Raw genomic sequence first — 27,360 nt, 5'->3', positions numbered from 1 at the left:
GCTAACTAGGAGCAAATTAAAGAAATGTTGGGGAAATTGAGCTGTCACTCTGGTCTCTGGTCTTGGAAGCAGAAATTGCAGGGTTATAGATATGAGAGCTCTGCAGCAATTCAGATTTAGAAAAGTTAACTACAGAGGGGTCCTTCAAAGCTTGCAGAGCAAATGACCTTGCAACATGCTTAGCTTTTTATGAGCTGTTAATTGCCAATAGCATTATTTAGAACATCTTAATGAAGATGGTTCTGACCATAAACAAACAGGTAATTGGGACAGAGGAGACAAGGCAGGAGCGGTGGGAACAAATTGGTTCAAAACTGCTACCTCCAATTTCAGCTAGATAGCTTGACAGGTCTGGATGTGGGCAGATGCATTTATCTGTAATCCTGCATACCTGTGAGTAAAATACATGCAAGTGAATGAGCCCACAAGCATAGCTAAGAACCAACCTTGTAAACTATTAGAAAGCTGAACTAGAGGTGTGGGTTCAAGCCTCACCATACGTAAAACGGGAAAAGCACCATCACCCTGAATCAACGGGGGCATTTCAAGACAACCTGTTTACTGAACATTTATCCTGATTAATTTGCATTGAGATTAGATGATGTTGTCAACTTAATGAGCATTCGTTCTTCCTTGTTTGTGGGGAGGTTAGATGCTGTTGTATCCAAAGCAAGTGTTATCTCACATTTTCCAGTGCACTTATCCAAAAACACCTTCCTTATTGCCCAAAGTTCAAGCTTTTGGGGAAGCAAGTTTGTTACACAAGACCTCCCAACCAACTATAACTGTGTAACCAGAATTAGCCAGTGTGCGATTGAAAGTTACCAAAAAAGAGCACATGGAAGTACCCAAAAGTTGTGGAGAGAATGTACACACACAAAGGTTGCAACTGGTAAATGGAAAGGGGTCTATAAACAAGCAATACTTTAGTAACCACCTCTCTCAGACACCCTTGACTTTATCTTCCAGGTAACGATTCTGAAGAGCAAAGGCCCCCACATAGCCATTCTTGATGTCTGCCCCACAGCTGTGGAGCCTCATTCCCCTGGAAGCTTCAATACAGCTATTATTTGGGCTGGCTTTTAACATCAGGATGAGCGGGTGTTGAACAATTTCAATCTATTTTCATACAGTGCATTTTGAATCAGATAGGATTTAAGTGGGACTCCCCCCTGCACCCTTGAGACTAGGAAGGGAGTAACAAAAAGACATCCTGCTGCTCTACAGAGTGTGAAGACACTCTGATTGTCAGCAGAGATACATAGAGAAATCTGGCGTCTCCAAGGAAAAGGTCATGACCGATAACAAAAGGGCAAGAGGCCAGTTCTGCCCCACAGCCAGAGATCCTATTTCCAGGGATGGGGGAACTTGAAACAAGCCTGTTTGCTGCCCTCCCATCACCTAGGAATAATCAGGACAGGGGGCGGCTGTGTCAACAAATTATCAACCCCAGGACTAGGGAGGGTAATAAAGAACGAAACAGGCTGGACAGCAGAGAGGTACAATCTGCAGTCTGTGGTCCCCCACAAAGCCTGAAATAACTTGTCTGCTCAGCCTCAGATGATGGGAGGTTTAGTTATCTCACTAAAGCACACACAAAGAATGGCATAGACCAGGACTCATCTGAAGGGAAGATTCCCTACCAGACCATGTTTCAAATACCAGAGCTCTCCAGCCCCAGACTGCATTTAAGTGGGATATCAATGCCCACCTGCAATATGGCGTAGAGTCTAATGAGATGGGCTTACATCTGGGGCTGGGAGTGTTTGGGCTTATCCACACTTACCTTTTGCTCTTCTCTTTCCAGGCTCAGACCCACAGTTTAAAGTTCAGTGTTCGAGCATTTTGTTTTTCGGTTTTTGCCCTGGAGCTTTCACTGCAAAAACCTGCTCTTTAGTGCTCAGTCAGAGCAAACATCGATTCAGGTTTTCCATGGATTGCTGCTTGCTCTGGGTGAGCTTTAAAGAGCAGGTTTTCACAAAAAAAAGCTCTGGAGAGAAAGAAAAGGGTGCGCAGACATGGAGCTTTAAAGAGTGGACTATGTCTGGAAAAAGCAGAGGAAAGGTAAGTGTAGATAAGCCCTTTGTTTCAGTTGCTGGGCTGTATACTCATTTCCATTTACTTTGAATCTAGGGAAGTGGTGTACCCATCATGTCAGACACAATTCATACCTACTCTGTCATTTTGAGGCACCCCCCCCAGAAAACCCCCAGCTTCAATCCAAATGAAGAAAAAGACAAACCTGGCTGCATTTTAAGTTGGCGATGCACTTTAGGAAGGCTGCCTCAAGGATGATCTAGTCCCAATCCTGCAATGATGCAGGACACCCGCAGCTAGAGCATTCAATATCCCCATAGACAGTGGCTCATGCTGTCAGAAGGTTCTCCCTAACATTTTAATCTATAGTCCCTTTTCTTGAATTTTGAACCCATTGGACCAGATCCTACCCTCTGAAGCATCAGAAAACAAATGTGCTCCATCATCTACGTGAAATCCCTTCAGATATTTGAGAAACGATATCACAGTACCTCTAATGCAGTTCTAATGCATTTAACATTCATTTTGAACTAAAGGACAGCACGCCAGCAAAGGGATATGAAACACTAACAGGGAGACTGTGTGGATTGCATACACACCAGACCTTTAAAGCACATTCAAAGCGAGTTCTGGGCCCTGTAGTTTACCCCTCACAGAGTTACAGTTCTCAGCAATCCTTAACAAGTGACAGTGCCCAGAATTATTTGAAGGAAAGAATGTACTTCAAAGGTGCTGTAAGGTGTTATGATGATATACTTTATGGCATGCAGCCCATAAATCAGATGATAGGGTACATAGCATGGGGGTGAGACAACTGAACAGATACACAAACAACCTCCACGGGTGTAGAGAACCAAAGCACAGTTGTTCTAGCCTGCATAGGTTGGTAATGACCTGCGCAGATTATGCTGCAGCTATTTACTTCTCTATGGATCATCTCAACTCTTAAGGAATAAATTATCACAACAGCTTTATAGCCATTTCTCTCTCCCCGCCCCTCCCCCCGCAGCCCTGGGCCTATTTTCATGCAGCCCTCTGTGAGCAATCAGTTCAGACCTCTGGCAAGAATAATCTGTTCTGCCCCCGACAGGCTTCTTGGGAGTGAGGGCCCAAACCATCCCCCTTGGTGAGGGGAAATTTTGGCCCTCCAGATGTGACTGAACTACAACTTCCATCAGCCCTAGCAAGCATGGTCAATGGGCAGAGATGATGGCAGTTGTAGTTCAGCAACATCTGGAGAGTCAAAGGTTCCCCAAACCTGGGATAGGGTCTCTGTGCTTGAGGTCAGGTGGTTGGCAGGACTAGTGCAGTATATTTAGCTGCCTGAAGGAAAAGACAAGATGGCTCCCCTACCCACTATGAATTCCACATGCAGAAACCAACTGGCCTGGCAGCTGACTATTACTTCAATGATATTGATGGGAAATCATCCTCCACTACACCTGAGAGCATTAAGGTAAAAGGTAAAGGACCCCTGGACGGTTAAGTCCAGTCAAAGGCGACAATGGGATTGAGGTGCTCACCTCGAGTTCAGACCGAGGGAGCCAGCATTTGTCTGCAGACAGCTTTCCGGGTCAAGTGGCCAGCATGACTAAACCACTTCTGGCACAACGGAACACCACGACGGAATCCAGACCACACAGAAACGCCATTTTCTTTCCCGACGCAGCAGTACCTATTTATCTACTTGCACTGGCATGGTTTTGAACTGCTAGGTTGGCAGGAGCTGGGAGCTCTCTCAGTCGCGGGGATTCGAACCGCCAACCTTCTGATCAGCAAGCCCAAGAGGTTCAGTGGTTTAGACCACAGCGCCACCCACTTAGGGGATGCAAGGCACCCGTATGGCACCCAGAAGGGAACAGGGCAGGATGGTGGTGACTGCCACAGCTGTCCTACTACCAGCCATCATCTTCTGCCTGAAGTAGCCACCTCAATCTGTCTAATGGTAGAGCTGGTCCTGGTGGCTGGAGAAGGTGACCTGTTGGTTCCTTTTCCAATGTAACATTTCGCAAATTTCCTTTTCTCTCTTTCTAGGCTTCTCTCCTACCCCAGCATCCCTTTCTTTCCTCCAGCTACCCTCCCTCTCCCTTAATTACTTTCCCCCACTTTCCACTGTACCCCCTTAGTGCCAAGCCAGCTATGACAAGAACAACAGCAAGGGAGAGGGAAGGAGGGAAAAGGCCTATAGAACAAAGCCCTTGTGAGAGGGGGGCGATTTCCTCTCTTCAAACAACTCCAGATGCTGAGACACACACTGAGCCAACAGCTGAGGCTTGAAATGGATGGAAGTGTGTGCGTTGTGGGGGGGGCGGTTGGAGAGAGGGGGAGGAATGCATGCGTAAAAATAAAAGAATAATGAGAGCAGGAAAAGGAAATAAATGCAACAACAAACTAAACGAAATGAGAGTGGGGGAAAGTTTAGCAAGGGGGTAAAAAACAAAGCTATCAAGCAAAGGGAACCAGAAAAACAAAAGAAGCAGATCAAGAAAAGAGAAAGAGAGAGCAAGGCAGCAAAAGGGGGGGGGCTGCCGAGGGGGGGAACATAAGCAGCAATTAGGCAAGGGAGAGAGAGAGAGAGAGAGAAACGTGGTTCTATGTATAGAAAGGAGTGATTGATGAGTGCCCAGCATTGGAATATGTGTCTACATTCCACAACATTTTCCTGAGGCTAGGAGAAGCCCGGAGGGAAGAAGGGAGGAGGCTGTGGTGTAGCTCTCCGAGAAACATTTACAGTATGAGCGAAGTCTGGACTGCAAGATGAACTGCAAGCAGGCACACATAGCTTGCACACCATACCCAACTGCAAAACCACACGGTACAGAGCGGAGCACACCATGGAAACACCTAAAGCTCCCAGGGACACATGTGAGCCATAGAGCACAAAAAGTTGCGTGGATGTGACAAGAATCCTGCTGAACCTCAAACTTCTTTGTTATTCTTACTGCATTTTTCGTGTTAAATTGCAAGCCACTCTGGCCTGAAGCTGGTGGTGTATAAACGTAAGCTCACTAATGAAAGCTAAAGCGACTCTACAGAAAGCCCAAATTCTCTGTGCCAACAAGCCACATTCTGCATTTGTTAGCAACTGAGCCAAGAAAACCAAAACTGGTTACCTAAACATTTGTCTTAGGTTGTGTACACACCATATATTTGGAGCACATGACTTCTCCTAAAGAATCCTGGGAACTGTGGTTTGTTACGAGTGCTATATCTTTGTGAGGGGTAAAGTTCCCAGGATTCTTTGGAAGAAGTCACACACTTTAATTGTATGATGTATATGCAGATTTAGAATCATTATTCAAAGATAGGATAGGCAACCCTGTACATTTTAGATGCCGCTGTTATACTGTAGCTTACATCACTGTACTTAGATTTCTATGCTCACCCAGCAGCAACATCAAAAGTAAAAAAGGTAAAGGATCCCTGGGTGGTTAAGTCCAGTCAAAGGTGACTATGGGGTTGCAGCGCTAATTTCGCTTTTAGGCTGAGGGAGCCGGCGTTTGTCCGCAGACAGCTTTCAGGGTCATGTGGCCAGCGGGACTAAACCGCTATTGGTGCAATGGAACACCGTGACGGAAGCCAGAGCACACAGAAATGCCGTTTGCCTTCCCACCACAGCAGTACCTTTTTATTTACTTGTGCTGGCATGCTTTTGAACTGCTAGGTTGGCAGGAGCTGGGACAACAGTAGTGGCAGCAGGGAGAAAGAGGAAAGTAAGAGCAGCATGCACGCACACGCACACACACACACACACACACACACACAACTTCAGAGCTCCATGGAAATAGGCACCACTGCTGCTGAAACAGAACTGGCGTTATGGGGATGTAGAGTATGTGCAAAGGAGAGCAGCCAAAATTTGGACTCCATCACCAAAACTTTGATAACATTCAGATTAGCTGAATGTTATCAAAGTTATCAATGGATGCCCAATGCCCAGGAAATGACTGTTCTGGGAGGGGAGAACCATTCCGGAGAAAGGGACATGACTTTCTTTCTCCACCTCCCTTTCCTCAGCTGGGGATGAGGTCATCAAACTGTCTGCATGCAGAAACAAAGACTCTGGAGAAAGGCAGAGAACTTCCATGAATATACCCAGCCAAATGCAAATATTAAAAAACCTTATTCCAAAGAAAACTGGACTCAGGTTAAGTGCTTCACCCCTGAAACTTGACCACTTGGAGAATTGAGGAGAGTCCAACTAAACTACTGAGTGTGTTTTGCTTGTTACATCCTGTGGTCTCCACCATGCAGGACGATCTGTGTCAGGCGGCCACCTTCATCCCACCCAAAATGTTTTCTGCTTGGGGGTTCAGCAGGTAATGTGAGCATCTACCCCTTGCCTCTTCACCCTCCTTACCTCTTTGCTTCCCTCTCCTCCTCCACCCCTATCTAGCTTCCACACATTTCTCGGCAGTCAGTAAGAATCTATTTGAAAGCTGCTCAAGTCCCTGGACGAATTCCAGAAGAGACATGGAGATTTGCTGGCTGTGAGTAGCTCTGAAAGGGAAGGTGGGGGATGGGTGGGAGAAGGGGAGCAGCAAGGTAAATGGAGCCAAACCTCGTGGCTGTGGTAGTTTATAGGCCAGGCTTCCCTTTCTACCATCTATCGAAGGATGGAGAGGAGGGGCTGTGGCTCAGTGGAAGAGCACAAGCTTTGCATGCAAAAACCTCCCAGGTTCAATTCCTCCAGGTAGGCTGGGAAACAGTCCAGTCTGGAAACCTGGAGAGCTGCTAGGGCTGGCCTAAGGCACTTTGCTGCTTGAGGTAAAGGAAAAGATGGCATATACTCTCATTTCCATATACAGAAGCCAGTCAGACTGGCAACTGAATCTTACATTGAAACTAGCAACAGAACAGCATCATCCACTGCATCTGAGGCCAGCAGCCTAGTTTAGGGGGTATAGGGCAAATTGTGCATGCTATACACAGCCCTGTCCTCCATCATCTCGTAACCACTTCCGACCCCTGCTATCTGCCACCTAAAGCAGCTGTCTCGCTCTGCCTAGAGATGGCGCTGAGAGCCTTGCCAGGATAGACCAGGGGTAGGGAATATTTTCACTCTGGTGGACTGGACCTTGAAGTCCCCTACCCTCGGTGGGCCATTTCGACAGGGCCGCCCACCTGTCAATCATACCATGGTGTCAGGTGACCATTTTTTCCTTTTTGCAGCACAGCTTGAGCTTAAAGTGTCCTGCAAAGGAAGATCCTGGCCAATACAGGTAGGACTTGAAGTGACTGCCAAGCAGCTGGCGGCCGATACAAATCCTATTGGGTCTGGTTCCACATGGGAGTTCCCAATCAGAAAGTCTGGAAGCAGCTGATCCTAGCAGGGCCTGAAGTAACTGCAGATTGGTTGAAAGTCACATTTTCAGCAGGGATCAGCTCCACTCGGGAGCTTGGATTAGAAGACCTGGGCTTGGACTTGGTGGCATACAGGTGGTGACCATTTTGTGTGCGTTCAATTGACACATGACCCCCAATGCACAGGTCCTTTTGGACCCAGAAGAGGGCAGAATGTGGGTGGAATGGGGCATAACGGGGGCAAGGTGGAGTGTAACGCCGAAGAATGGAACCCCCGTGCAAAATGGTTGCCACCTGTATTTAAAAGTCACTGGATATGAGCCTTGCTTGCCAAGAAACAACTGGAAATGCATTTCAATGCTCCTAATTGTTTCTTCGCATCAACAATTTTACCTGCTTCACACTTGATGGCATGTATGCTATGTGTAGGGCAGGTGGACGTGACTTGGTGGAAGGACCTTTGTGGGCCAAAGTAGGACTACTAATTTGATTAGGCTTGCAGGCTGGAGGTTGCCCACCACAGAGACAGACAAAACAGAGATAGTTGGACCAATAGACGGACATGGTAGAAGGCAGCTTAGTTCCTCCACTCCTATGAAGTATGGCAACTCCAGTGACAAGAAAAGACTGGGAATCTTCCAGAGGGGTTAAATGAGGGAAGGGCTATGGGGCAAAAGCAGTTTTTAATTCCAAAAATTTGAGAAGCCAGGGCTCCAGCATGGCTAGGCATTACACACCCAAATTCCAGTTGTATATGAGGAAAGGGAGGAGTCCCTAGCTTTGCAGTGAGGAGGGGGAGAGAGAGACTGTACTATACCGTATAAACACTTTTCTTTATTTCAACATCACAAATAGCAAGACTAAACACAGTGACTGAAGAAAGCTGCAGGTCAAACTCTCTCTCCATCAGGATGAGTGGGGAATGGGAAAGAAACCACTCTTCCCATGCTCAGAGGCACTCTTTTTACATTTCTCACAGGGCTGAGTTTTGGTACTGAAAACAGGTGCAAATTGGGTCCTATCCCAACACCACCATGACACAGACCTCAAAAGCAGAGGTTAGCAGGAACTCCCTTGTGAGTCAGGTGGCCTGAATGGGGCTGTTGCATTGCCAGCCACAGAGGCATTTTTTTCACACTTGCAACATAAAGTGAAAATTGTTGGAGATCTTTCCTTTCTTTTTGCAAAACACACCCTGAGATGGAGCCTGGAGACTGAAAAATGGAATTTGCTGCCTGAAGCAGCTTATTTATGTTGTTTCATGGGAAGGCTGAGCCAGTGGGAGATGTTGCAGGACCATTGCCTGTCTTAGGGAGATAAACCAGGCCCAGTTAAAACACGTGCTTTAACACAGCATGGTCTTAAAAAAAACCAACCTGTAAGTAGCAGCTGCTGTGGAGGCAGTCAGGTTTGTGATTGCAGCGCATGGTGGTGGAAAAGGATTCTGTCATTTTCCTTGCCTGCCCCAGTCCCAGTAAAAAAATCACCTTACTGATGCTGCTATGTACACTGTGAAGCGAAGACGCTCCCATTGCCATCAGTGTCAAACTACAGCCAGAGAGACACAAACCAGGGCTTTGGCCCATTTATGCTGTGGAATCACTGGCTAGGTTACCTGTTGGCCCCAGTTTCCCTTTCACTAAAGGGTGACCTGGTTATTCAGGGCTGTGCTGAGGATAACTGCAATTGAGTGTTCTTATTTTTTTGCAGAGCTGTTGCACATGTTAAAAAAGCAGAAAAAGAAATGAGTATTCGCAGCTCGGGGTGCTCCTTAGTATCACACGTTACCCTGATGCACCTTAACTTTAACTATCCGTGCTATCATTTTATTCTTCCCCCCCACTTTACTGCAGTTGCTTATTGGCCAATTTATGGTATCTGTCTCCCTCCACCCAGTCTTGGAATCACAGAGCTCCTGGCCGCACTGCCCAGCGTACCATTAGCAGAAGCAGTAGCAGGCGGTACTGCTGCCCTCATCCCTACAGTGCCACCTGCTGGAAGAGGTCAGAAACGAAGCAGCACGGGTGACGGTGCTCCATGTCTCATTTGGTCATATAAGACCTGGCAGGGAAAACTTTCCCGCCTCCTGTTTCTAACATTTTTAGGAGTCAGAAAGAGACTTTGCTCCCTTTTCCAAACCCTCCCCAAAGACTTTAGGGAGCAGCCAGAGGCCCAATCAGCTCGCAGACAGTGGTTTGGCAAGCGTGAGGCCCAGGTCCACTTTCCCAGCATGCACTTCTTCCTCCCATGGGTTCTCACCTTAAGCAAAACAATGCCCTAATGGAAAGCGAACCTCTCCAGGCTTACAGACTTGGTGGAGGGAAGTTCCGGAGCAGCTGTCACCGAATTTGGGGGAGGGGGAGGGTGGAATTTGCCTTGGTTTGGGAGGGAGGAGGCTCCCGGAGACAGGGCCGGCTATGAATTCTGGGAATGTTTATGCAGCTGCAGTCTATTAAGGAGGAGGGATCCTTTCCTTTTATTAATCCCAGCCTTACAGCTCAAAAGGAGCCTCCTAAAGGCAGGCATGTGTGCGCTCGCTCACTCACTCACGTGTGCAAATAGGTGCACAGTGACTTCAAGGATATCTCTGGGGAACACGCTGCGCTTGCTAATACTTCCAGCTAGCCAACGCATCGTTTCTGGAGCGAGGGGCATCAGGGCTTTGTCCTCTTAATTCAGTATGTGCCCTGGATGGACTACTTGTAGTGATGTGTTAGGGAGGGAAAGCACTCTGCACGTGCTCAGAGCCATTATTTTTTTACATATCAAGGTGTGCATTTTTAAAAAGCATTAAGGTACCTGGGGTTAAAAGGGACGCGGGTGGCGCTGTGGGTTAAACCACAGAGCCTAGGACTTGCTGATCAGAAGGTCGGCGGTTTCAAATCCCCGCGAGGGGGTGAGCTCCCATTGCTCGGTCCCTGCTCTTGCCAACCTAGCAGTTCGAAAGCACGTCAAAGTGCAAATAGATAAATAGGTACCGCTCCGGCGGAAAAGTAAATGGCATTTCCGTGCGCTGCTCTAATTCGCCAGAAGTGGCATAGTCATGCTGGCCACATGACCCGGAAGCTGTATGCAGGCTCCCTCGGCCAATAAAGTGAGATGAGCGCCGCAACCCCAGAGTCGGCCACGACTGGTCAGTGGTCCCTTTACCTACCTGGGGTTATACTCAACTTAAGCCATAAGCCCAAAGCTGGTTTTCCTAGAACCAGTCGTCCAGACTTAGAGTAAGATGAAAAGGCTGAAAACCTCATTTCAGACAACCACCACTGTGCTTTCCCCTGAAAATGTCAGAATGAGAAACACCCGCACCTTCCGACACGTTCACAGGATGTGTTTCAGCTCCGAAGCCAACACAGAGTCCTGTGCTCACAGTTCAGGCCATTCACACACGACAGAGTCAGCCGAGATGTGCCCCAGACATGCCTACAGTCAAAGTCCAAGCAGCAGGTTGCAGGGACCCTCCCTGCCTCGCCTGCTGCCGGGGCATGCCCTTCGCAGATGCCTCAGCAGGGTCTAAGTCTTGCACACTGCTGCTTTTACATCCCTCTGACTTCCCACGTGGAGCTCAGCTGCTGTACAAACACAATCCCTCTCTCTCTGTAATCCTTCAGCCCTCATTGGACGTAGAGGTCCTTTAAAGGCATGCTGTGTCAGGAATAGGGCTGTTGGTGTTCCACAGTCATAGAGCGTTGGTGTGGCACACAGAATTCAGCATCCTGAGAATCTCAGAGCCAGGCTACATGGGACTCAGGAGTTCCATGATACTGATCTTCTGCACTCATTTAAAAAATGGACAGCAGCCCTGTCTGTGTGTGTGCATGTGCACATGTGAGTTTGAGATTCATATCAGAACCGTGGCACTGGGGAAGAAGGGATTTAACTCTTTCCCTCCATGCTATTTTCCAGATGAAAACTATACAGTACCTCTCACTTGCTGGATGATCACCTTGTCGTGGTGAGTGGGCTTGCATGTTCCTATGATCCTTGTGAGCAAAGCTGTCGGGAATCTCGTACTGGAATTTACTGAACATTTGGTCTTGTAGGCTACTTGGCCAAAGTGAGTTCAATCCACTGTACTGACTTGATAAAAGGGATTATTCTACAAAAGACTCAAAGCACCAGCCCCCAAAAGAGCAGTGGTGATTTGTGTTGTCATCTGTATCCACTAAAAGTGGCATCACACCAAAATTTCACAACCACAACAGGAGCTCTCTGCATCACATGAAGCCACCTCTTTTATAAAAAGACCAGCACACAAATATAAAGCCAGGAAGAATAATATATAAAAATCGTGTTCTGGAGATAGACTGCACCTGCCTGTCAGGCAGTTTTGCAGTAGCATAGTAGAATGTCTGTGTGTTTTGTGCCGATAGGATGGGACACCTATTGAAACCAATAGGATGTGTACCTCTTCTGTAACTGACTCTAAAACAGAGATTGTTTCCCCCATTTGTCTGAAATCCCACCATTTGAGGATAACATTTCAGCTAAGCAACACACATGAAAGGGTGGCACCATGGATCTTCTTCAACTATAAAGGTTTGTGAATCAAATGAAACAATCTATATATATTTCTCACTAATTTTGGCCTCAAAGTTACACATGTTCTCTTAATTACACCTTTAAGGTCTGAACCTTGAGAAGTCTAGCTGGCACATCTGATTGATTGCTTTTGGGGGCTGCCCTCCTTGGAATAACCAAGGATTTGTCCTGTGAATCTTGGTGAGCTTCTTCATGGATCACTATGGTTTGAGGCAGTGTTTTTCAGCCAACCTTCTGTGGCACGCTGAGGTGCCTTGAATTATGGTTGGGGTGCCCAAGTAACACTGGCCTCTGTCCTTCCTTCCTTCCCTCCCTCCCTCCCTCCTCTGATGCCCTCTCATGTCTCTGCCTCCCAAAGGCTTGCTCAGCTATTTGTTGCAGTAGCCCTGGCTACAAGTTCCCCAGGTGAATGGTGCCTCTGGGGCTGGCCAGGGGGTGCTGGTTGCCAGGAGCTGAGGTGGCCTCCAAGTAAGCGAGGGATCTCAGCCAGCCAATCTGCCAGCCCTTGCTGTTTGGAATATATGGACAAGTCCCAGGCCCCTGTGGGGCAGTGTGAGGAGGCACCTCTCTTTGGGGCAGGGGGGGCAGCTCAGAGACCAGGGGCAGCAGCAGCGACTGCCCAGAGGACTCCCAAGGAGAGGGGAGAGGAGAGGAGGCTGAGGAAACACTCTACAAGCAGGCAAGGGGTGACATAACCAGCCCCTGAGCCCCACAGGGGCAAAAAGAATGTCGTTGGTCAAGGACTCAAAAAGGTTGACAACCTCTTGTTGGAGGTCTCAGTTTCCAGGTGGAGATGACCACAGCTAGGAAGGAGGATTGTAGAGCAGCCTATATCAGAGGAAGCTACCAGACCGCTAACTCCATAAACTGGTGTGTATGCAAGATGGAAAGTTGAGAGAAACTGCATGTACCCTGTCTTTATTTTTCAAGGAGGATACCAAAGTCTAGATAACTGAAGATAAGGATTATGTTTACGGAAACCTGCCATCGCAGATGGTTACACTGATTAGATGACCCTTAGGGCAACTTTGAACCATTGTGGTGCAGCTGTTAACTGGCTAATGTGCTTCACTCAAGCTGTGGTTTCATCTCAGAAGCCTATCAACTATACTTCACTATCCTTTGGTTAATAAAGGCCCTCTATAAACCTAACATGCAATTATTCTATCAGTGTAATGACCTAGACTAGGCAGGCCGTTTCACCATTAAACACCAACCCAATACACCTTGTTCAAATTCTGGCTTCCCCATTTTAATAAGTGCCCTGTGGATAGAGACACTGCGCCATAAAGTGCAAAGAGGCACGCCCACCCTGCTCCACTTGGTTGTATAAATTCCTCCTTCGCAGTAAACATGATTGAATAAACTCTACAGAGAAAGCTCGTTTTGCACGAAAAGTCCCTCAATGCTTTACAGGGGGGAAGGGAAGACAATTGATAACAGCAGGTGAAGAGTGAAAACTTCAACTGTGCAACACAGGTGAGAGAATGAATACGGGAGCCAACAATGGAAACGCAAAGTGGTGGCTTGTATCACTTTCAGCAGAGGTATTTGCTCAGAAATGGGCAAACTGGGAACAGGACCACATGTATTATAAAGCATATCTGGTTTCTGGGTAAAAAGGTATTTTATTTATATATGAAGAAAATAGTTTCAAGTTTTCTCGCACACACAATCTTTCTTGAGTCACAGAGCCCCCTCCATTCCAATTATAACATTTCCTAACTTTAATGATTACAAACATTGATTCCTCACTGTACTCTTCTAAGACTGAAATCCATGCACACTTACATGACAATAAACTCCACTGAACTCAATTAAGGCTCACCCAGATGCCCAAGAGATTTTCAGCTTGCCCCATGCCTACAAAGCATGAGTCCGAGCAGATTTCTGTTTGCTCTGGTGGCTTCCCCAGGAAAGCCTGCTATTTAGCGCTGAATTATTACGGCAAATGTCAATCTGCGAAGTGATGTTTGCTCCAGCTGAGTGGTAAAGATCACACTTTCCCAGGGGAAAGTGGTGGAACAATACTTGAATAGAATAGAATCACAGAGTTGGAAGGGACCCTGATGATCATCTAGTCCTGCTTCCTGCAATGCAGGAATATGCAGCTGTCCCTTAAGGCGATCAAACCTGAAACCTTGGCATTATCAGCACAGCGCTCTAACCAACTGAGCTATAGATGAGCCCTGAGACCCAACCACCCTGGAGTAAGCATTCGTTGGATCAGGCTTGATAAAGACAGTTTGGTCTTCAGTCATCTGTAATGCAAACAGCAGTACCGATAATTGACTGAACAATCTTACAAACAGTGGTTACCATTTCAGAATGCTGCCCTGCTCTTCTAAGCTTTCAGAGGCTAGCCTGAGCTAGAGTTCCCATCAAAGAAAAGGGCAGAAGCTATAATAAATACTAATAATAATTCCAAAAGATATAACATCATTTCCTGTACAATTTTTTCCCTTGCTCCTCCCTTTTCTCTGGATGTTTCCAGCAAAGTTAGACTAAGAAAACATTTTCATTCTAACATTGCAAACTGCTAACATGAACCATGAGAGATAGAGGCTGCATTCAGAATTCCAGAAATCTAGCAGAATCTAAGTTTAGAGCTCACTTCCACATTAACTGCTTCCAGATAAAATCCGTTTGCATCCCTGTAAAACCAAAAAATGGTGGGACAAAATTTGGGACAGTATTCCAGCTCTTCATATGGATGAATCATGGGGGAACAGAAGTGCACGTGTGCATAAAGGAGGGGTGGCAACATATCTGATGACGTCTGCTGTTGTGTCACAACACACCCACTGGTGTGAAGGAAATTCAGTGTGAAATGGGGGTATATCAATCAAAAATCCACATGCGACAGACAATGGAGAATAAAAGGAACTTTAGAAACTGGGACAGAAGCACTAGCATTATAACCAAGAAAACTAACACAATAATTGCCATGTCTAAATACAACCTGCACACACTTAAAATAAAAGTTATAAACAAACTCTGCCCACTTGTTTTCAGTCTGGAATCTACTAGCTCCAATTAGCAAAGATAAGATTAGTGGTACCTACCCCAAATGCTTCTTCAGAGTGGCTTGTCCACCTTCCTGCTTGTCCACATCTTCAGAATTTGCGTTAATGATCCAAACAGCAGTAAACTTTAAATGCCTGCCTGAGCCACATCTTTCTCAGTCCTGTCAAGTGAAGAGGAGAGACATGAGTTGCGAGGGGCAGTTTCCATGACATCTATGGTGAATGCGTTTGTGGATTGCTGTTCAGGAAGGGTGACTTGGAGGAGCACAGATTGCACAGCCCCTAAGCCCTTTTCAGAGGTTCTAAGAATATGCAAGAGCATAATTGCACAAAGTATGTAGTGAACATGAGGACACGCACACCAGCCAGGACCACAGCATTCCCAGCCACTGTTGGGCTAAGTGTATTTTAAAAACCTCTCCAAGATCGCAGGGAAACACAGGGTTCTCAGACCAGGGCAGGGGCTTGGAAGCGTGCTCTGCCAGTTGTGCATACAAATGCCATCCAGACCTTTCCACTCAACATGGGAAGATCTGGTATGGAGCAGCGAGGATTAAGATATCACAGGCATTGGTCCCCTTGCACATGCACCCCCAACCTTCTACACATTTTATGCCCTTACGCATTATTTGAACGCCTGAACGGGACTCTAGTTTTGTTTTGTTTTTAAAATAATATTTATTAAAGTTTCAAAAAAGTTACAAAAATGAAAAAATGAGAAAAGAAAAAAGAAAGAAAAAATACAAAATACAGAAAAATAGAAACAATAAAAAACAAATCAGTCTTTCCATGTCTTGTCTTTCATTTACTTGTTTCCCTGACCTCCTCACACCTCCCTTTTTTGTATTCTAGGTTCAATAGTTGTTTCAGCAAATCCTTACCATTTTTGCTTTTATCTTAATACATAATTTATCTTAATATATTGTAACTTTACATTCTCACTTGTTAACAATCCATTTTTACATACCCCTTTGTAGCATTACTGCTAAAACCACATAACTTCATTCCAGCATCCTTCTAACATTCCTTAATTTTACAGTGTTTCTGTAGCTAGTCTTTAAATTTCTTCCAATCTTCTTCTACCGACTCTTCTCCCTGGTCTCGGATTCTGCCAGTCATTTCTGCCAATTCCATATAGTCCATCACCTTCATCTGCCATTCCTCCAGAGTGGGTAAATCTTGTGTCTTCCAATGCTTTGCAATAAGTATTCTTGCTGCCGTTGTAGCATACATAAAGAAAGTTCTGTCCTTCTTTAGCACCAATTGGCCGACCATGCCCAGGAGTAAGGCCTTCTTGTTTATCTCCTTCTTGTTTTGAGCACTTCACTTCTGAATCAAACTGGCTGGCAGCAGCGCAGATTGATGGATAAATATAACTTGGGAGGAAGAGACCTTCAGGATGTCCTCCTTGAATTCTTGCTAGCCTGGTCAAAATGGCTTAGATCTCCTAAGGCTACAGAAAGTACCTCTACTTTGTTTTTTAAATAGCAGCTAAGGCTGCTTGGGTGAGCAAGCGAAGCAATGCGAGGCTCCAGCCCTCTTCGGCAGAAAACTGAAATAAAGATAATTTAGAAGAAAAAAGGTGGCACCCCTCAAGGTACTGTACCACCCTGCCACCTGAGTAAACCAATATTTCTTAGCAAGAGCAGCTGTGGATCACAAAGAGCCTGCCACGCACTCAACAACTGTCCCTCACTTTTATGGCATCCTGGAGACATGTTTGGAAGAATTATTTACTTCTTGCTTTCTTATTGTAAAGATTAATAGTAGCCTGGCGTCTGTAGGGAAATCAGAGTGGCAATGCAGGACAGGAAGAGAGGTGTTAACCTCCCCTCTTGCAACTCTACTGCCAGTTACAGCTGAAACTCCACCACCTAAAACTGCTCCTTGCCCCATATGGGAAAACAAATAGGTATCTATATGATGCGTTTATGATTTCCCCTGCAGGACAAATACTTTGAACGTACATATGTATTTTATTTATTGGTGGCTTTCTACAAATTAACTTGCACAAATAAAATTCCAATACACAATACAAAATCATTTTAAAAAAATCAAATATAAAACCATCTGCTTCTCTCCACCCTCCCCCTACCCCCAATGTAGCCTTGAACACCAAAGAGTAACTCTGGAAGAGACAATCAACTGCTGCAGAGATTCTTGGTGCAATGGGTCAGCATGCCTGGCTGTTAACCAGAAGGTTGATGGTTCGAGTCCACCCAGCGATGGATGTGGGCAGGATTTCTGCATTGCAGGGGTTGGACTAGATGACCCTCGGGGTCCCTTCCAACTCTACAGTTCTATGATTCTTAACATGCAAATACCCAGGAGGAGAGACATGTCTTTGTCTGATGCCAAAGTTGGTAGTATCTGCACAGCAGTTTCAGGGGTAGTTTTTAAATCAGAAATATGGTAACAGTGGAAAGTGGTAAGCCCTCTCTCTACAGTGCCATGTTCCCAATCCAATTCCTTCACTGGATATGACTACTAAAAGCTTTTTTTAAGTACTGTGGAAGATATTGGGTCACACATCTCCCAAGTCATGTCCTGTTATGGCATAAGGCTCTGTTCAGACAATACATTTTCAGAGATGTGAAGTGTCATGGCATAAAGAAGATGCTAATTTGTCTGTTGCACAACTGTCACCAGCAATTTCTTTTCCTGGGCCTTGATAGGAACCTACTAAATCTTGAAATACAATTCACAGGACTGCTCCACAGCAGTCTTGCAATCTCTACAGCAGCTTAAGGGAGATAATTTATAGTACGACAATGGTATGGGCAGAAAGGGTTAAATACCTCCAGCTGTCCTAGCCAAATTAGCACCCCCAACTCTCTTTGACAGTATGTCATAAAAAACAAAAAGAAAAAAATGGCATCAATAGAAATGAAAGAACACATCGTAGATATATGAATTATCTGAAAACATCAACAGTACCTTTGAAAGAACCTCGACACAGAGAAGAATTTTTAAAAGTACTTCTGAGCCCGAGCAGAACACTCTGCAATGCTAGCAAGAACAAGAGAAAATGATGTTGGAAATGGCTGAGAAAAAGGAGGGGAAACAGTAGCTCAGACTTGGCAGAGGTAAGTTTGAGACAATGGGCACTCATCCAAGGAGAGATAGCAGAGACTGGGGCCAAGTGATGAAGGGTAAAGATCAGGTAAAGAATGTGGAGTTGTAGGTCCTTGGCATAAAGGTGGTATTGAAGACCAAATGAATGGATAATGGAACCAAGAGGGAGATTATGAAGAGGGAAAAAGAAGAGGAGTGATCCCTGGGGAACTTCTACAGAAAGAAGAAAAAGGGGGAAAGTAGGACCATTCAAATACACTTTAAAAAACCAAAAACATAACCATTAAGAAATACATGACAAAATGGTACTCCAAAAAGCCGAGAGAAGTGAACGGTGAGATGTATCAATGAAGGCTCGAGTGAGATTCAAAAGTAGTACAGTGGTACCTCGGGTTACATACGCTTCAGGTTACAGACTCCGCTAACCCAGAAATAGTGCTTCAGGTTAAGAACTTTGCTTCAGGATGAGAACAGAAATCGTGCTCCGGCAGCGCGGCAGCAGCAGGAGGCCCCATTAGCTAAAGTGGTGCTTCAGGCTAAGAACAGTTTCAGGTTAAGAACGGACCTCCGGAACGAATTAAGTACTTAACCTGAGGTACCACTGTAGTACAGACAAAAGATCCTTGCTGTGAAATAATCATTCATAATATATATCCTTATGGTCACTTGCACAATACCCATTTGAGGTAGATCACTCTAACTCCTATTTCAGCTATGTGAAGGAGAGTCAACGTATGAGTCTGACTTGCTCAAGGCCACCAAGAGATGAAATCTGAACTCAGGTACCAAGAATAAGTCCAGCTCTTCCATCTGATCAACTGCACTGGCTTCATAGTAGTAGCCAGGAGCCGCAGTTGCTTCTTTGCCCTCAGTCCATCAATGTCAGGATGTAAAGTGACAGAGGGCAGAAAAGGTGCTTCTGATGCTCTGGGTCTTGGCAATAATTAGAGAGGGGCTGGGGAAAAGCACTTCCTCTCCAGTTATCTCCCATGATGGCCGAAGAATGAAAGGCTGAGGATGGCTCCGGGGAAGACTCACCTTGGACACACAAATATTACAACACACTTGGCATCCATTCCAAAGGTGCTCAACCTTCAGAGACAGATAGACAGCCAAATCACCCATCTTAGGCCAAACTACATTAAGTGAAATAGCAGATGTTGGAACACAGCACGTGGAAGAGCGGGGGTTAAACCTTTTATTCCACACCACAGTCCTGATAACTGTGTCTACCTCTTAAGCTGTTGTTTGATGTGTGAAGAAAGTTAACTTCAGGAATCTTGATGAGAGCTCTGATTTAAGGGAGCCAATTCTGTGTGGTCCACAAAGCTGACATCTCCCAGGTAAAACAGGATTGTTTCGGTGAGTGGAACGACACGTGTCACTGATGTACAGAACATCCAAAAGGGAGCTGATGGTCATAGAGCTAAATCTATACCCCTCCAACAGACTTTCAAGTAAGAATCTCTAATGAAAAATGGAACATGCTTGGGGGGGGGGGACTTTTAAAACTCTTTCAGCCCACTTAAGAGAATCCTTTGAAACTCTTACATAGTGGCCTCTTCCCCCTTGTGAATTCATCCCACATGATACCAGGAGCAACATCAACCTGTTGAAGGGGATGTGGGGAGACTGGATTTTACATATGTATGTGGTGGTTTTGCAAATTTGTTTACCCATTTTGGGTTTTGTTATTTAAAGAATTGAGTTTAATATACAAAACGGATCTACAACTGAAATATACTCAGAGTCGCAAAGTGATTTCATGCTCTTTATTCAGCTCATAGTGGTGAGGAGGAATGAATGAAAGTCCCCTCAAGGTATCTGCTTTATATACATTATTTACACAATGGGCTGCACATGATTGGCTAATTCTGGAATTCTACTGTAAGCCAATCAGGTTGTGGATTCACTTCTATCTGGAGCATGATTGGGTGGTTCCTGCCAACCAATCATACTGCTGCATTGTTCTAGGACCAATCAGACTGCTGCATTCTGAATCCTATTGTTCTAGGACCAATCAGACTGCTGCCTTTTGGATCCTATTGTTCTAGGACCAATCAGACTGCTCCAGTTTGGATCCTATTCAACTCAGTACATAACAACTATTATTTTGGAATAAATTATTTGGAATAAATGACATGCCTGCTCCACCTATTGCTCATAAAAAACTTTAAACGTTCCTCCTTGTGGCAACACATATGGAAATAGCCATGTGATGGCATACTGCCTTGGACTTGAAAATTGAAGCATGATACCCCGGAACATGGACAATAGCCCTGGCTGAAAAGCTGATGTGCCAGAATCGTGAGACCAAAGGGAATTCTAAACCACATTTTCTATAATGTGTGATAACAGTTCTGAATTATATGTATCTATATGATTGTGTTTATAATGCCCTGAGATCTCATGTTACTATGTGGAAATATTTTTTGGACTGAACTTTAAGAATTTGATTTGATGTTTTTAAGCAACGTGGTTGATGTGTTGTGAGTTATGTTGTTTTATTGTGATGTGAAAAAATAAAATAAAAATGTTTTCCCCCAAAAATCTATACCCCTCCAGCATGCACTGATCTGCTGCCTGCCCCATTACCTGTGAAGTTAATGATGAGCGCAAAAGAGACCAAACTACACGTATACAATCCAAGTTGCAACACTGGCACAGAAATTTGTTCTACTTTCTTTCAAAATGGAAACTCAAACCATCAGCATGCTGGTAATAATATGTAGCATTTACATATTTGTACATAAAAATATGCTCCTCCGTGCATCTGTTGTTGTTTTTTTGAAACATTTGTACAGTGCACTTTCCATGTTTGTTTATTTTTATACCACTCTTCGGTTATATTCCCAGGATAGTTTACAAAGAGAATAAAACAATTAAAATGTATATACAAAACAACATAAAATAAAACAAGTAAAAACCACAAAATCATAAATGAAACATACCACACGACTAAGACTGCATCTAAAAAGCTTGGGGAAAATAAAAAGGACTTTGCCTAATGCTGAAAGGCCAAATCATGAGAAGTGCTCTACACACAAACTGCGTTCAGGCAGTTGTCAGAATACTCAAGGTCTTAAAGCAGGGGGAGGGGTGTACCTGTGTCTCGTGCCAACATCTTTGCATTGAACTGGCAGGATGACGGGGAGGAGAAAGAGAATCCCGGCACGAGGGGTGTAGCAGGGAATGGGACACACCGGGGCAAACAGGGGATGGAGAAGGAAGTACTCACAGGATGACGGAGGATGGCAAGGGGATGGAGGTCAAGGTACAGGAACCAGAGCAGCAGAACCCATCACAAGAGGAGCACGTCCCCATGAATGCAGTGGGCTCTGAGGTGTAGGGAGCAGTGGGAGAGGCACTCTAGGAGGCTGAGGGATACAAGGGTGCAGAGCTCAAGCTCCTTAGCTGGCTAGGTGGGGTTTGCTGGCTCCAGGTGTGATTCCTCAGCTGGAGAAGGCTTGGGACAGGTGAGGGTCACATGCCTCATCAAGCCCAGATGCTGCAACCAGCATGCCAAGTACAAAAGGGAAGCAGAACTGAGGTGCTATGCATGCTCAGATGCCCATGTTGATGGACCTCTATGGGACTGTGATTTAGGTTTCATGCGGGACTGTATTCTGACTGCTGGACTTCAGACTTGGCTAGACCCTGGACTGTGTTTCCTGGACTTTGCCTGTATGGCTTGACCCCTGGACTTGGACTTGACACACTAATTTGCTGCCAGATAGGCCAGGGGTTCAGGACCATCTTGAGGTGGTTTTTAAGAGGCTTCTGTTGAACATGCTTAGAAACTTTCCAATGGCATATTTCAGGTTTTTGGGGGGTGGGATATGGGTTAGGGTGAGAATTAGCTACACCATTAACTATGCAGATCTTCAAAACGCTTAACATGATTTGGGATGCTTCTAAATTGCAGCCACCTCTGGGGTGGCTCACTACAGCTGTTTAACAACAGGCCACTACTATACATAAAAGTCTGCCATGAGCGGGATTGGGCAGCCCACTGAAACTCCAGGAGCAATTTAGGGGAAATGATTATAACAATTTGTCTGGCATTTGTCCAAGGCATCCTCAAAGCCAACGAAAATGCCAGGGGGTGGTTAATGAATGCAAATGATTAGGACCTTGGCTCTGTGCCTTACCCTAATGATGTTCAGTTTAACAAATCATTGGATGCAGTTCTCGGTGCCATCAATAATAAACTGAGTTTTTTCTTTTCTTTTCTCCTTCACCCCTGCTCACCCCTCATATCTTGCCTTATTGTCATTTAGATCATCTTTTTTGTCTCCATTTGCTTCTGTGCAATCCGCAGCGCCATAAATTAAGATAAACAACACAGAATTTTTTAAAATGACAACAGCATGTGACCCTGAACACAGGGTAGGTCATTCATAAATTCTGATTGAAAATCAGGAGAAGCTTATTGAATAATTAAAGCTGCATAATTCTGAAAGTCTTTTTGCAACAGCCTTCCCCAGCACTCCAGATGCTGGAATCTGGCTCTGATCATCCCCAGCCAGCAGAGCCAATGGACAGGGATGGTGCAAGCTGTAGTGCTGGGGGGCACCAGGTTGGGGAAGGCTGATCTGGCAGATTTGTGGAAGCAAAGCATCTGACTGGATTCACGACAAAGCCCTCCATGTTGGCTGGGGCTGATGGCAGTCTAAAAACACCTGGAGGGCCACAGATTCCCCACCTGCATTCAGAGACGTACCTAGGCTCCCTTGTGCCCTTGGCAAGGAGCTGTATTGGCGCCACCTCTCCATTGCGCAATGGTCAATGCCAGTGACCAGATTCCTCTGCCGAGGCAAACAGAAAAACCTGTGCGCCTTGCCCAGCTACCCAGAGCAGTGGAGGAGTGGCCCAGGCAGCGTGCAGACAGGTGGGTGGGCTTCTAGCCATTCCAGGCCAGAGTGGAGAGCAGACATTTTTTGCTCCCCACTTGGGATTGCGTGCTTGGTTGGCCCAACCTGGTCAACCCCTAGGTACGTCCCTGCATGCATTAAGCAATCATGGCACCGATAGATCTAGCCTTCATGTCCTAGTTAATAATAATAATAATTTATTATTTATACCCCACCCATCTGGCTGGGTTTCCCCAGCCACTCTGGGCGGCTTCCAACAAAATATTAAAATACAATAGTGCATCAAACATTAAAAGCTTCCCTAAACAGGGCTGCCTTCAGATGTCTTCTAAAAGTCTGGTAGTTGTTCTCTTTGACATCTGATGGGAGGGCGTTCCACAGGGCGGGTGCCACTACCGAGAAGGCCCTCTTCCTGGTTCCCTGTAACTTGGCTTCTTGCAGCGAGGGAACCGCCAGAAGGCCCTCGGCACTGGACCTCAGTATCCAGGCGGAACGATGGGGGTGGAGACACTTCTTCAGGTATACTGGACTGAGGCCGTTTAGGGCTTTAAAGGTCAGCATCAACCCTTTGAATTGTGCCCGGAAACGTACTGGGAGCCAATGTTGGTCTTTCAAGACCGGTGTTATGTGGTCTCGGCGGTCGCTCCCAGTCACCAGTCTAGCTGCCACATTCTGGATTAGTTATAGTTTCTGTGCCACCTTCAAAGGTAGCCCCACATGGAGTGCATTGCAGTAGTCCAAGCGAGAGATAGCTAGAGCATGCACCACTCTGAAGAGACAGTCTGCAGGCAGATAGGGTCTCAGCCTGCGTACCAGAGCTGGTAAACAGCTGCCCTGGACACAGAATTGACCTATGCCTCCATGGACAGCTGCGAGTCCAAAATGACTCCCAGGCTGCGCACCTGGTCCTTCAGGGGCACAGTTACCCCATTCAGGACCATGAGGCATTTCAAACAAAATTCTATCGGTGTTTATTGGGGATCCCCCCCTGTGTATCTAATATAGCTGTCCGCTTAGAAGTTGGACAACTACCCGTTAACGCGCGGTTGTGGATTCTAAAGATACACTACTGGTTAAAACTTATTTTTTCCCCGGCCGGTTTGGCTCCTTTAACACTCTTAGACACCTTTCATTCTACCTGGAAAGCTTCCCTGTTTGAAAAGATAAGAAGCTTGGGATTCTCCCCGCAGATCTTGATAGCGGCAGGATATGAGAGAGCCAGAAGTCAAGTGCTTCAACGCATTAGGGACATAGAGCTGCAATGTCATATGGGCAAAATGGATAAACATGCCACAATTAGAGACTTTGGGAGAGGGTTCTCACCCGCAAATTATCTGGCTGATTTACAAATACCTAAGTACAGACACTCCTTTACCCTGGCCAGATTTAACGTTCTGCCCTCTGCCCTGCTGCTAGGCAGATACGAGGGCAAACCATATGAGTCACATGTTTGCCCATGTGGCTCATTGGAAGTGGAAACAAGTCTGCATGTATTGCTGCACTGTAGTTACTACGAGGATCTACGCCTGACCTTTATTGCCCCAGTTCTACAAAAGCTTAAAAATGAACCAGAACTCCAACGTATGAGAGCCTTGGTAGAAGATAAGGTTCCTGAAATTATGATCAATGTTGCCAAATTCTGTGTAGCCGCTATTAGGCGCAGGAAACAAGAGCTTTCCAATGCCAATATGCAGGCGAAGGTAAATACTTAATTTTATTTATGCTGTCTAATTTTAAATTGCTGTTATAGCCTAATCTGTATTGAAATGGTCCTTTGTTTTTTCCGGTGTTATGCTTTGCTGACTAGCTGTACGAGTTAATCTGGTCTGTGACCGTTTAATAAAATTTGATTTGATGAACAACCAGCCCAAACCCCCTGATGATCTCTCCCAGCGGCTGCATGTAGATGTTAAAAAGCATGGGGGAGAGGATAGAACCCTGAGGCACCCCACAAGTGAGAGCCCAGGGGTCTGAACACTTATCCCCCCCCTCACTTTCTGAACACGGCCCAGGAGGAAGGAGAGTCATCTCATTTGTCTGTGCTTCACCTTGCCTGCCTCCTCCCTCCCAGTATTCCAAGCCTTTTTGACAGAAAGCTTTTTCAACCAAATATGCCAGTTGCTGGCCCAGCCGTGCTTGCCATACATTAATCAAGCCAGCTCTGTTTTCTTTCTTGATAACAAGGCCATCCCCTCTCCCCTTTGCCTTCCTGGCTCAAGGATTTCTCAGGAACTGGGCTGTCAGAAGAAGCCCTTTCAAAGGCACACCAGAAGGTTTCTCTTTCATCTGCCTGTCTCCAGGGCCCTGCCCTCACCCCCTGGTGCACAGAATGAACTGAAAGACTTTCTATCTTCCCCAGGCACCTCTTCATAACTTCCTCTTTCTCATTCCCACCTTCCTTTTCCCATAGTAATGCACGGGCTTCAGGGAGTACGTGAGCCGGACACAAAAGGAAATAACTTCCCCAACGCAATAAAATAAAATCAGATGCAAAATTGTATATGCGTTTATGTGCATTTTTCTGGGCAGGGAGGTCGATAAGCTTTCATAATATTCTCAAAGCCTGACCCAAAGAAAGGACCACTGCTTTAAATTCTCTATGAACCCACACTTTGGGAACTTTCCACCCAAGCTAGTTCTGCTCAGCACTAGGCTAGACTGCCAAAAGTTTAGCAAGCATATTTAGGCAGGGGCAAAACTAGGTTTTATTTCACCCGGGTCAAAGACCCAGCTTGGCACCCCCCCATGCATATTTGCATACACATACACACACAGGCTGGGGGCTTCAATGGCCTGGGGGCAAGAAACCCAGCTATAGAACTCGTTGGGAGCAAAGGCAAATTTGCAAATAAACCAACAAGAATCAGTAGCCCATAAAAAAAATTTGTGGCCCATAGCTCCCACATGTTTATAGCCTAGAAGACCTTTCATGAAACCTTGGTTCTATCCTATTTGTGGACAGAAAATTGGAGGGACTGTTTCACCAAATTTCTCCACAGGCAGTAGAACAGGGGTCAGCAACCTTTTTCAGATGTGGGCTGGTCCACTGTCCCTCAGACCATGTGGTGGGCCGGAGTATATTGGGGGGGGGAATGAACGAATCCCTATAACCCACAAATAACCCAGAGATGCATTTTAAATAAAAGCACACATTCTACTCATGTAAAAACACCAGGCAGGCCCCACAAATAACTCAGAGATGCATTTTAAATAAAAGGAAACATTCTACTCATGTAAAAACACGCTGATTCCCGGACCGTCTGTGGGCTGGATTGAGAAGGCAATTGGACTGCATCCGGCCCCCAGGCCTTAGGTTGGCTACCCCTGGAGTAGAATGTCTCCAACAATATGTGGGGGTGGGATTCACCATTAGCAGCAGTAGCACAGCTTCCTCCCTCCCCCAACTTTTTTGTTGTGTGTGTGCATGCACACAGACATGTATGCAAACTATGCAAACTCGCCTTTTTCTAGGAAGGAGGGTGAAACAAAGAAAAATGTATCCTGAGGAATTTCTGTTCAGAAATGTTGAACTCAACAGGGCTTATTTTCCAGTAGGCATGCATACATGGCCTGCTTCAGAATTGGTCTTTGGCGCCAAGGTTCATTCTTGCTACATGTAAATAATAAAGACTGGACTGCCTTTCAGCCAGAGTAAGGCCCTATCACTTGCCACAATCTGCCTCCCAGTGGCTTCATTCTCAGCAAGGCAGTAAACCCAAGTCAGGGCTTTAGAAAAAGAGCCTGTTCATTTAGGGTATAAGCTTTAATTGCTGGTTTCCTTGCATTATTTTATTTTCATTTGTTAACGTTAAGTAGCACTATTCCACTGGAAGACATTAACAAACAAAAAATGCGAAGAAATCAGTAATTAATGCCTCCTTGCCACTTCAGGAACGGAACTTGATGCAGTCAAACCTTGGTTTTCGAAAGTCTCAGCTGCCGAACATTTCGGAAGTCGAATGCCGAAAACCCGGAAGTGAATGCTTCCATTTTCGAATGTGCCTCAGAAGCTGAACGGCTTCCGAGGCATGTTTCTAAATTTTCCCCATTGAACTTGCTGACAGCCCTTTGACCCTTGGTTTTCGAACGTTTTGGAAGTCGAACGGACTTCTGGAACGGATTACGTTCAAAAACCAAGGTTCCACTGTTTGGACAATTTAAAGAGGCTATTCAAGGAAGAATTCATCACTACTTCCCTTCGCCATCAATAGGCAGCAATAAACTAGTCACTATCAGAAAAGGGGAAACATTTAATTAAAGGCACAGGAGCCCTGAAAGTCAAAATAGTGTGTTGCTAGCTCACAATGAAGCTGCGGTTGCCTCTCATTGGTAGAGGGAATCATTTTAAAAACAGGGAAGGCAACATAGTAAACACTGGGTTGTAACAATCTTAACAATTTTGCTTTCCAGATTCTCCATAAAAATGGAAAAAAGGATGACAATTGCAGAAAAAGGCTAGTGTCAAAGTAACTTGCATTTCCAAGCGCATATAAGTTCACCTA

At 45.6% G+C, this 27,360-nt stretch overlaps 1 long non-coding RNA gene across 1 annotated transcript in view; it reads right to left on the bottom strand.

Moving 5' to 3' along the window:
* Positions 1–15,488, bottom strand: part of LOC310748167 — a 39,988-nt gene extending 24,500 nt beyond the window's left edge. The window contains exon 1 of the long non-coding RNA XR_014541149.1: positions 14,949–15,488. This is a non-coding gene — a long non-coding RNA (uncharacterized lncRNA). The remainder of the gene's footprint in view (positions 1–14,948) is intronic.
* Between the last annotated feature and the right edge of the window lie 11,872 nt (positions 15,489–27,360).

Source organism: Podarcis filfolensis (genome assembly GCF_964270895.1).
Source record: "Podarcis filfolensis genome assembly, chromosome: 13".
Classification (NCBI taxonomy): Eukaryota; Metazoa; Chordata; class Lepidosauria; order Squamata; family Lacertidae; genus Podarcis; species Podarcis filfolensis.
The sequence above is the reverse complement of the archived record's forward strand: the minus strand, read 5'-3'. Positions and strand labels throughout refer to the sequence as shown.